Source organism: Elaeis guineensis, chromosome 1 (assembly GCF_000442705.2).
Source record: "Elaeis guineensis isolate ETL-2024a chromosome 1, EG11, whole genome shotgun sequence".
NCBI lineage: Eukaryota > Viridiplantae > Streptophyta > Magnoliopsida > Arecales > Arecaceae > Elaeis > Elaeis guineensis.
In genome coordinates, this window is record NC_025993.2 from 186,143,819 (window position 1) to 186,155,616 (window position 11,798).

The following is an 11,798-nucleotide window of genomic DNA, read 5'->3' on the forward strand; positions in this document are numbered from 1 at the left end:
GGATTAGTGATGTGATGGACCATACGGATCATGTCAATTGATAAGTGGATCTTTAGTCGGTGCACAGTTGGCAAGGAAGGTGACGTGACACAGGCTTGGTAGGCACGTGGGCGGTGAGTGAAATGATGGTAATGTATCCTGACTTGACATGTTTGGACAATAATTATAATTAACCCTTGAGCCTATTTTGTTGTCCGATGTCCGATCCCTCCTCTGATGTCGAAGTCTAAAGGCCAAGAGGTCCTTACTATTAGATAGAGAGCGTCAACCAGGAGAGGGGTCGGCCAATTGGTCCGAACCTGTTTATGGATAGGAATGTAGATATCGGAGGACTTTTTAGGAGATCCTATTCAGAGGGTCAGTATGATAGAGGCCACCTTCTTCAGAGTGATAAGTTATAATAGTGAAGGACCCAAGGTTCGGTTAGGAGTAAAGATTGGCTCAGAATCCTCAGAGATAACGTCAAAACTGAGCTTCTCTTGATCTCAAGCTTGATGTTCAGATGGCTCATTATTTGTGCATTCTTCGAGAGGCATCTCTGCTCTTTCATTAATTGGAGGGAACTAAAGTCAAGCGAGGAGGGGCGGAAAGTTATTCCAACTATCCTATCACGCGGAGCTATATGGCATGTAGTCAATCAGAGAAAGTCAAGTGATGTGAGTCTATCCAGTGCGTGGTTCGCAAGTGGGATAATGGCATGAAAGGGTGTGCCCCAACTTGACTCATGCAGATAAAAACCATAATTGGTGCATCTTGATCTGTATTTTAGATGGAGGGTCATTGTTTAGCATGCCATAGTCCAAGAGCTTACAAATGTCCTCATCGCTAGATACTATTGGCCAAGGGATCGGTCGGTTCGTTCGGACCAATTTATTCATTGGTTGACTGTGGTAGAGGTCGGTGGCTAGGAAGAAGGCTAGAAGGTCCTCCAGAGTAGACCATCCAAGGTCAGTGGAGATAAGTGAGGCTTGGCACGACCTAAGGGTCGATTTAACCCACCGCATGGGGCCTGAAAAAGGATCAGTCTCCCGATATACGATAAGTTGTAATAGCATATGATCTAAAGACTGATTAAATGTAAGAATTGACTCAAAATCTCCAGAGATAGTCGGGCCTCTCTTGGCTTGATGCCTGACGCCCGAGCACCATCATGGGGAAAATTGACTAACTTATGGATTGGTAAGGTGTTGGAATCCATGATTGAGTCGGGGGCTGGTGCCGCAATTTTGGCAAGGGCCCCTTCTCCAAAAAGGAGAGGATTAAAGTCAAGGGTGAGAGGACAAGGGGTCATTACAATCGTGTCCCATCACATGAGACTGTTTGAGGTATTTAAATATCTCTGACAGCGGCCATAAATTCTCTTGATACATAGCTATGGAAAGGATGGTGATGCGACATGGTGTGCGACTGATAGATGGAGTGATGTGACTGGACAATGGAGCCCAATAGGTCCACATGGGGAATCATTTGGTGTTCCTCAGCCTGAGCTCTAGGCAGAGATCATTTGTCTGATTCTTGATCATTCTCCAAAGTAGGCGGCCAAGGGTTCGTATCTTCTGATGATGTGTTTGCTGTAGAGATTGAAGCAAACAAGGCGATGCCGAACCCCTAGGGGGATCAATTCCGTCAAGCGGTTGGCAAAGGCGAGCTCCGGCTATAATAGGATACCTCCCCCAAACAGTCTTAGCATTATCTCAATTTTTTTCTCTCATGAGAATGCCTGGTCGGCAAACTTCCAGACTAGTCATCAATGGAATTCAGACAATACTCAAGGTACATCACATTGGATAAGGTCAGAGACCCCAACTTCGATTAGTTTGTAGTGGCCAATGTATTATCTCCCAACATATGCCCCCCTACTCCCGAGTTTGAGGCTTAAAAGATTTGGAGGATGGGAGTATAAGAGGTGATAGAGGGTATACGCCCGTTTGGAGCCAAGACGGCAACTTTTTGAAAATGAGGTCGCTATATTATCTAGCTATTAATAGCTAGAGAGGAGAGAGAGTCGATTTATGCAAGATTCAAAGGGCGGCGTGTTTTATTTTGAAAACTCCTCATTATGGGCCATTTTTCGATTGGCGCTGACCAATGGGGAGGCACCAGTCGTCCTCCATCCATCGGTTATCGGGAGTCTCAAGCTTGGGGCCGTGCTTGATCTTTATTGCTATGAAAAGGAACCTAGGGTGCCAGTTTTTCTCCCTAATGCTTTGAATTTTTCTCTTTGAATGCCACACTCAGAGGTTCTCCATTCTTATTTCCCCAGGTCACCGGTCATCTTCTCCAGCAGCCGCTTCTCTTCCTTTCATTCTTTTCTTTTGAACGAAAGGTGGGCCTATCCTTTTTCTCATTATTTTCTTTCTTCTTCGATCGGTTCCCCCTTCATTCTCATTCCTTTTCTTTGACTCTTTATCTTCCTATTTGATTGATGATGGTCAGTACCAAGGGCTCATTGGGAGTTGGTCATCGGACCATTCCTTGGCATCGAGGGGGAAGGTGCCAGGCATGAGGCAGAATCGACCTTTGTGTCTGATACCATTCGGTCTGTGTTGAGTCCAAAAGATTTGGATTTGATCTGGGCCCATTACAGAATTTCGATTTCATTTGAGCTGGAGCTTCCGGGGGTGAGTGGTAGGATTGGTAATCCTCTCGTCGGATGGATCGATCTCTATGAAGAGTCGTTCCGGGTCAAACTCCGATTGCTTGTGCACCCTTTCTTTGTAGAAATTTTTTATTTTTTTAATTTTTCCTCTTGCTCCTTAGTCCCTAATTCCTTTTGTTTTATCATCAGATTCGTGGTCGCTTATTCCTTGATCAGGGTTCACCTATCTATCCCTCTCTTTCGATCTTTCTTTTTCCTAAAAAGATATACTATAGATTGGTGGTATGTTTCTCCTCCAAAGGATGTCCCTGCCTTGATAAAGGGGGCTCCTTCCTCCATTCATGGGTGGAAGGAGCGATTTTTCTTTGTTTCGGATCCTTCTCTTGAGTTACTAGTTTTACTGAGCTGGGGTCGGCCAAGAGATGCTGTGTTTCGGATGCCGAAGTTGGAAGGAGAGGACCTTTGTAGCTCTGTGCTATTATAGGAGTACAAGATTCCTCCCTTAAAAGATCTGTTATCGGAGTAGGTCCTCTTCCACACTGGGTTGAGTTCAGCCGATCCTGGAGATCAGTTTGGCCGACCCTAGATTTTTTTTTCTTTTTTATTTTCTTTAATTTACTGACTAGGACAATGTAGGGATGAGATCGGAAGAGCTCGAAGCACTCTGAAAAGGGGACGCCCAGGGAGAACTCGAGGCACTTCGGAAGGGAGGTACGCAATAGTAAAAATAAAAAGGGGCCCTTCCAATTCCATAGGGGTCGTTAAGAAGCTGCGGCCCGCCGAAGCGAGTGCTAGGAGTGCATCTTCAGTGCCCTCTCCTCCACCCAAAGTCCTCTGGTGCCCGCTCCGGAGGTTGTTGCCTCTGGTCCGGAGGTCCTTCTTGCACCCCAAGGAGAGGGGACATCAGCCCATTCTCCCAACACAACGGATTAGTGGGAGTGTTCGACTAGGATCCCTAAGAGTGCCACTATCGAGGACTACAAGACCGCTCGAAAGGCCTTGGAGGGTATGCTGCACGAGCTCAATATTTCAAGGATCGAACAGTAGAGTCTTAGGGTGCGGAAAAAGGAATCTATGTCTTCCTTCATCCGAGTAAGTTCCTCTGAAACTTCTTGTTTTCTTTATATTTCTATTGACTTGATTTTATTGGTTCAGTTGGGGCATCAGGTTGCATCCTTTATTAATTCAGCTAGAGAAGCTGAACAGAAACTTGTCGAGGCATAAGGGAGGCTAGAGGCTACTGAAGCTGAAGCCCAAGCTCAGGCCAAGTCAGCTAAAAGTTTGAGGGAGGAGTTGGAGAGGACAAAGGTGGGCAAAGCCAAAGCAGAGGAAGGATAAGGACTGAAGCTAACTTGACTGCAGAGAAGAAGAGTCATCAAGCAGCTTAAGCCAAAGTTCTAGAGGTCGAGAAGAGGATGGAGAGTTGGGTTGCTGAAGCTGGATGACTAGCTGTAGAGGCCTTTCAAGAGTCCACGGAGCTCTCCAAGATCAAAGTGGACTTTGGCCTCGAAGTATACATTGTAGCAAAGAGGGATTGCTAAGCAAAGGTTGCGGAGCGCTTCCTCGATCTTGACTTGATGTTTCTAGGGGTGGCAGTGGAAGTAGAAATTGAAGGAGGTCCGGCACCTGTTCCCTCCGGGGCTGAAGGGATGTTGGAGCCCGAAGCGACGATGCCCACCAAACCCCCAACTCCAACTAAAATGCAGCTGGTCGAAGGGACTTCAAGGCTTCTTGCCGAAGCCCAGACCGAGGTTAGAGAAGTTTAGGGCTTTGTTTGTATTTCTTTAGCTTGAAAGCAAGGTAAACATGTTTTCAAATTAATGAAAAAGAAAGTTCTTCCTTCCTTTTTATGAGCATCACTTCTTTTTTGTGCAAATCACTTCTTCTGATATTTAATACCTTCTTTCAGTCAAGCTGTCGTAGGCAACGAATTGATTCCTCAACCATAATGTCGGTGTTGGGTATAAAATACCCACAGCCGAAGTTCTCAGCAGAATCGACTCCGAATGGACTCCGCCCGGACTCCTACGGGAGCCGGGCTCCACCCGCAACATCAACTCCGAGAGGACTCTGCCCAGACTCCTACGGGAGCCGGGCTCCGCCCACGACTCCAACCTCAAGGGAGACTCCGCCCGGACTCCTACGGGAGCCGGGCTCCGTCGCCAACTTCAACCGCCGGTAAGATCCGTCCGGACTCCTACGGGAGCCGGACTTTACACCTAACTTTAATTGCAAGAGGACTCCGCCCGGACTCCTACAGGAGCCGGGCTCCGCCCGCAACATCAACTCTGAGAGGACTCTGCCCGGACTCCTACGGGAGCCGGGCTCCGCCCACGACTCCAACCTCAAGGGGGACTCCGCCCGGACTCCTACGGGAGCCGGGCTCCGTTGCCAACTTCAACCACCGGTAAGATCCGTCCGGACTCCTACGGGAGCCGGACTTCGCACCTAACTTTAATTGCAGGAGGACTCTGCCCGGACTCCTACGGGAGCGGGCTCCGCCCGCAACATCAACTCCGAGAGGACTCTGCCCGGACTCCTACGGGAGCCAGGCTCCCCCCATGACTCCAACCTTAAGGGGGACTCCGCCCGGACTCCTACGGGAGCTGGGCTCCGTCGCCAACTTCAACCGTCGGTAAGATCCGTCCGGACTCCTACGGGAGCCGGACTTCGCACCTAACTTTAATTACAGGAGGACTCCGTCCGGACTCCTACGGGAGCCGGACTCCGTCATCAGCTCCGACCGCTATCGAACTTCAGCCGACGGATCTGCACTCCCAGGCGCGACATAGCAACCACCACGATCCCGCACCACTTCCTGCGGCGGATTCCGCGCAGCTCCATCACTCCCTGACAGACCGCAGTAACGGTCACAGCACTGCTCCACTTCCTACGATGGATCCCGCACAGCTCCACTACTCCCTGGCAAGCCACGATAACGGCCACAATTCTGCTCCACTTCCTGCGACGGATACCGCACGATTCTTCCATCCGCTGACAAGTCGCGACAACGGACGCCGCTCCACTTCCCTCGACAGACTCCACGTGGCACACTCCGATGATAGCCACGGGTCCACTCCACTACTCTTTGCAACAAACTCCGCCTGACTCTGGGCAGCCCACTGTCAGACGGTTACAGATACCGCTATCAGGCTACCGTCCCCTCCGCCTATAAAAGGGGGTTCTAGATACGTTATTCTATAAGCTCTTAGTTTTTACCTCAAAACTCTGCTAAATTCTCCGTTCGAGCACTCCATTCTTGTTGAGGCAGAGAACTGACTTGAGCATCGGAGGGTCTTGCCGGAGCAACCCCACCTCCGGTTTAGACTTCCTTTGCAGGTCCCGACGGTGACCGCGACTCCCTCGACTCCAGCTTCTCCGGTGCAAGCGGATTTTTGCACCAACAGGATTAGCGCTAGAGGAAGGGCTGAACCTTCGCAGTACCCTTGTTCTTAAAGGAGCGCTCAATGGAGCCGCCTCCGATCGTCTCCTCCGGCACCCACCCCTATCTCCCCCTCAGGATCCTTACTCGATGCCTCCCCGCAAGGCGTCCACGCGATGGTCCACGACCTTCGCGGCCAGATCTCAGGCTCCGACCTCCCCTCCTGTTTCTCAACCTCCTCCTCCTCCTCCAGCGGCGGCGGTCGGCGCGAAGCAGTTTGACCTACTGGCGCAGCAGGTCAGAGGCCTCATTGAAGCTGTGCAAGCTATGCAGCAACAGCAGCCGCAGGCATCGGTACGCCCGGAAAGGATATCCCCGGAGCACCGGAATCCGACGACGGGACGGGCCACCTGGGCCAGTCGCCCCGTCCTTCCTGGGAAAACGAACCCGAGGGCGGAGAGTCCTCAATCGGACCACGACTCCACCCCTGGAAGATCCCTGCCCCCATTCTGCCAGAGGACCCTCGAGACTCGAAGTCGAGAGGATTTCCTAGACCGGAGGCTCCAGGAGATGAACCGACGGATCGAAGAACTCCGTCATGCACCCCCCGCTTATGGTGAGGATATTTGTACTGACCCTCCCTTCTCTCAAATGATCATGCAGGAACCGATCCCGCCAAACTTCAAGCTTCCCCAGTTCGAAAGCTACGACGGGACTTCGGACCCGGTTGATCATCTGGAGGCCTTCCGAATGATGATGCTGCTTCACGGTGCTCCTGATGCCATCCTATGCTGGGCCTTCCCATCCACCTTGAAGGGAGCGGCGAGGAACTGGTACTCGGTTTTGAAATCGGGTACCATCTTTTTCTTCGATCAAATGAGCCATTAATTCGTGGCCCATTTTGTCAGCAGCCGGTGCCCCCGGAAGGGTTCAGAGTCCCTCATCAACATCAAGCAGAGGGAAGGGGAGTCCATTCGGGCCTACATCAACCGTTTCAACGTCGCGGTACTGGAGATCCGGAACTTGGACCAATCAGTCGCAATGGCCGCCCTGAAGGGTGGCCTTCAGAAGAATGATCTTTTGTTCTCCCTGGAGAAGAAGTACCCCAGGGATTTTGCTGATTTGCTAGCTCGGGCTGAAGGATACGCCCGAGCGGAAGAAGCCTTCAAAATGAAGGATGAAGAGACAGCGAGAGAGTGGCAAGCGGGAGGCTCGAGTAAGCCCGCAATTGAAAAAAGGCCAAGGGAAGCCCGACCGCATTCTCGATCCCCTCCTGGGCACAAGTGCGCCCATACTCCACCCCGGGTGCACAGGCAGAGAAGTCCGGATCGCGGGGTTCGGCGGGGTTCCCCACCAGGGAGATTCCGCAACTACGCCCCCCTCAACGCCTCGAAGGCCCAGGTACTGATGGAGGTCAGGGAGCAGCTCCCTAGGTCAGAGAGGATGCGCACACACCCCGAGAAGTGCAACCCCAACAAGTTCTGCCTCTACCACCGCGACCACGGCCACGACACAGAGGAATGCATCCAGCTCCGGGATGAGATCGAGGAGCTCATTCGGCGAGGTCGACTCGACAGGTTCATCCGACGCAGGCCTGAGGGTAGAGGAGATCGGTCAAGGGCCCTTCCGCAGCCAGAACCGCCAAGAAGGGAGGAGCAACCCGAAGACCGACCCCCCATCGGGACCATCGACTCCATCACCGGAGGGCCTCAAGGAGGAGCAGACCTCCCGCAATCGTGGAACTCGAAAAATCTGTAAATGTATCACTTACGATTTCACCTTGAATCTAAATTTCTTTCTACTTGACGTACTCTTTCCATCTGGCATGGATTTGTCACGACTGGATATGACCCCTCCAAACGCCTGAAACAAAGTTATGTTAGGAGCGGGGGGAGAACCCCATCCTAACATACCTAAAATGAAAGTCCGACTATCTCGAAATCGGATTGGGGGAGAGGCCTTACAACGCCCTAATGTGCCCCCACGGCCATGTCAGGAACAGGAGGAGGACCTCGTCCTGACATGAGCAAAGTCAAAGACCCAGTTCTTTTAGACCGGATGGGGGGAGAGGCCTTACAGCGCCCTACTGTGCCCCCACAGCCATGTCAGGAACAGGAGGAGAATCTCGTCCTGACATGAGCAAAGTCAAAGGCCCGATTCTTTTAGACCGGATGGGGGGAGAGGCCTTACAGCGCCCTAATGTGCCCCCACAGCCATGTCAGGAACAGGAGGAGAATCTCGTCCTGACATGTGCAAAGTCAAAGGCCCGGTTCTTTTAGACCGGATGGGAGGAGAGGCCTTACAGCACCCTAATGTGCCCCCACAGCCATGTCAGAAACAGGAGGAGAACCTCATCCTGACATGAACAAAGTCAAAGACTCGGTTCTTTTAGACCGGATGGAGGGAGAGGCCTTACAGCACCCTAACGCGCCCCCATAGCCAAGTCGGGAACGGGAGGAGAACCTCGCCCTGGCTTGAGCAAAGTAGAAGGCCCGGACTCCTATGGGAGCTGGGCTCCGTCCACGATGCCAAGGAAGACTCCGCCTGGACTCCTACGAGAGCCGGGCTCCATCCACGATGCCAAGAAAGACTCCACCCGGACTCCTACGAGAGTCGGGCTCCGTCCACGATGCCAAGGAAGACTCCACCTGGACTCCTACGGGAGCCGGGCTCCGTCCACGACGCTAAGGAAGACTCCGCCCGGACTCCTACGAGAGCCGGGCTCCACCCACAACACCAAGGATGACTCCACCCAGACTCCTACGGGAGCCGAACTCCACCCACGACTTCTGCAGCGAGGGAGACTCCGCCCGCCCTGGCAATGGCCCTTACGTGCCCCGCGGGAATGGGAGAAGAACCTCGTCCTGATGATGGCGAGACCCGGCCGCCCAACAAGATCGGGGGAAAGGAAAAAGCCCCTCAGCGGCACCTCCTCGCTCCTATGCAACCCCGTAAAAAGTGAGGAGAGGGCCCTCACTCGGAGAAGAGGAAAATTAAAAAGGAAGGGTGACGAACTACGGCGAAAACAGATGAAGGACGAACCGCACCAAAAACCTGAAGGACTTCATCCCGACGGAGACGGGGAGTTCCTACCAAACACCCCCGACCTCTAAAAAGACTCCCGACACAGGTTAGAAAGATAGCGACATCTCCAAAGTAATGCGGAGTCCGGATGGCCAAGCTCAGGCTTGCGGCCATGCACGACGAGAAAGGCAAGCTAACGCATCGACGACTGGGCGCCTCCCAACGACGTCTACATCAGACAAGTCGAGCGACAAGAAAAGTTCGGCAAACGACAATTAGTACAATGCGCGGACGAGGTAACACAAAACACCCTTTTCATTCCATTTCCGAAATACACGTTACAAAGCCCGGAAGGCCAAGGAAAGAAAAGCAAAATGACAAAAAGGGAAGTAAATACAGGAAAAGACAGAAAGACGAAAAGAGCTCTAAGGAGGCTCTGCTCCCTCCGACCTAGAATTATCTGCTCCACCCCTCAACCAGGACTGCCTTAGATTCTCAATTTCTTCTTCTAGCTCTTCCCTTTTCTGCAGCGCGTCCTGGAGCGCCCGACGAAGTCGCTGGCTCTCGGCCTCCGCCTCTCGACGTCTCTTCCTCAAGACCTCGGATTCTGCCTCTGCATCCGCGACGGCCCACTGTTCGTATGCCAGTTGAATCTTCAGTTGTTGCAGCTCGGCTATCTTTTCCCCGAGGGCGACTGAAATCCCTTCAACGGTTCCTCTTAGGGACTGGAGCTTATCAGAATCCCGGGCGGAAGTAAGCTGAGCCCTGCTGGCCAGCTGCCTCTGGAGACGGGCGACTTCGTTGGTCGCCACCCTGAGTCTCCCTTTATATTCCTCCACCTGCCTGCGCCAGCTGGCCCGATGCACGTCGTGGCTCACCTCGGCGTCCTGAAGCTGCTGCTGGAGGTCGGAGACCCTCTTCGACCACTCTTGGTCGCCATCGACCCGAGCCAAGAGCCGGGATGAACTTCCTTCCAGCTGGCCGATCCTCCCCTTCGCAGTTGACAGTTCCACCTTGAGGGCGCTAATCCTGGCGGCCTGAGCCCAAATTCGATCACTGGCGCTCTTCTTGCATTCCTCAAGCTCCTTCGCGAAAGCCACCTTCCTTCAGCTATACTCCATGATCCTCTTCACGTGGAGATTCCGAAAGTGGATGGCCTCCGTGGTGGCTTCAAAATGACCTTCCCTCAATCTGCGAAGCTCACCTTCCATCTTCTTCGACTTCTTTGTCAAGTGAAGGATTTTCTTCTTCAGCCGCTGGATCGTCGACTTCAGCGGGACCCCCAGGGGCAGGGAAAATGCTTCTGCGGGACACTGCCGTCGGAAAGCAAAAGCGTCAAGGCACGACTCATCGCAAAAAAAAAAAAAAAAAAGAGAAAAAACAGAGAGAAGAAGGGGAGGGAAGAGAAGCCATCCGCGACAAGAAATTCAGCTTTATTAATTGGGTGATTCTTGAAGACAGAAAAGAAAAGAAAAATTGCGATGAAATAAAAATACAAGGTCGGAGGTCTCAGATCTCAGGGGCGGGGGTTGGAGAACTCGGCGTCCCCGGCAAGGGGGCTGCAATAGCAGTGGCGGCTGGCGAGGGACCGGCCTCATCTTCGGACTCCTCGCCTAGGAAGCTGAGGTCGAGCTCCAGAAATTTTTTGGCCACCTTCTCTTGGCAGAGCTCAAACCCCTTGATGAACGCCTCCTGGCCGAATTGGACGTTCAGGTCTCTCATCTTCGCGGAAGCCTTGAATTCCTCTACCGCAAGGGCTCTGGCCTCCGAGACCAGGACCGAAATCTGCTCGGCCAAGTTGGCGACCTCGGCCTCCGCCCTTTTCGCCGACTCCTCCAAGGTCCGCCTCTCCTCCTCCCGGGCTTGTTTCTCTCTCTCCAGAGCCTCTTGGAGGGCGACTACTTCGACCGTCTTTGCTTGGAGGCGAGCAACCTCGGCCCGGCAGTGCTCCTCCACCTGGAGGATGTCCCTCCTCGCACGGTTCACTGCCTCAATATTGGCGAGGAGCTGGTGCCCAATCTGCAAGGGCGGCTGGGGGATCAGAACAAAGGCCGAATAGCCAGGTGAATAAAGATTTGCTTACCTCAAGGAAGGACCCCAAAGAGTCTCAGACCCGCTACTCAGGATCGGCACGGTCGATCCTCTCGACGACGTCAGGCAGAATGCAGCCGTCGATCAACCGCCTGATCAGATCCCTGTCATTGAAGGGATTCTCCGGCCCCTCTTCGGAGCAGAGGGACTCGTCGGCGGTAGTTCGGCGGCTACTCACCCTGTGGGCCACCGATTTCTTCCTCTTCCCCCTCTCGGCCACGGGCGCCTCCATGGAGCGGACCCCCGAAACAGGGGCCCCAGTCGGCGGACTCCTCGAGGAGGCCCGGGGAGCCGTTGCCTCGGCATCCGAGGGAATGTCAATCGCTGGGGCCGCCTGGGTGGGTGCGGCCAAGCTCGACTCCTCCGCCCTGGCCCTCTTCGCCGATCCGGAGGTCGCGACGCCCTTTCTCTTGTGGGCCCTGAGGCCCCTGGCAAGCATCCGCACTGCTTCGGCGTCCATTCCTTAAAAAAAAAAAAAAGGAGAGAAAAAGAAAGAAGAAAAAGAAGCAAACCAATCAATCAAGAGTCAAAGATCGACAAAAAAAAAGAGGGGGGGGGGAAGAAAGAAAGAAAGAAATAGAGGGGAAAAAGAGAGAGAAGGAAGAAGAGGTAAAAAGGGAAAGAAAAAGAAGAAAGGCATGAAAAGAGAAGATAAAGAAAAAGATGAATACTCGCAGGATCCTGGGGGCTCAGGCCGATGTT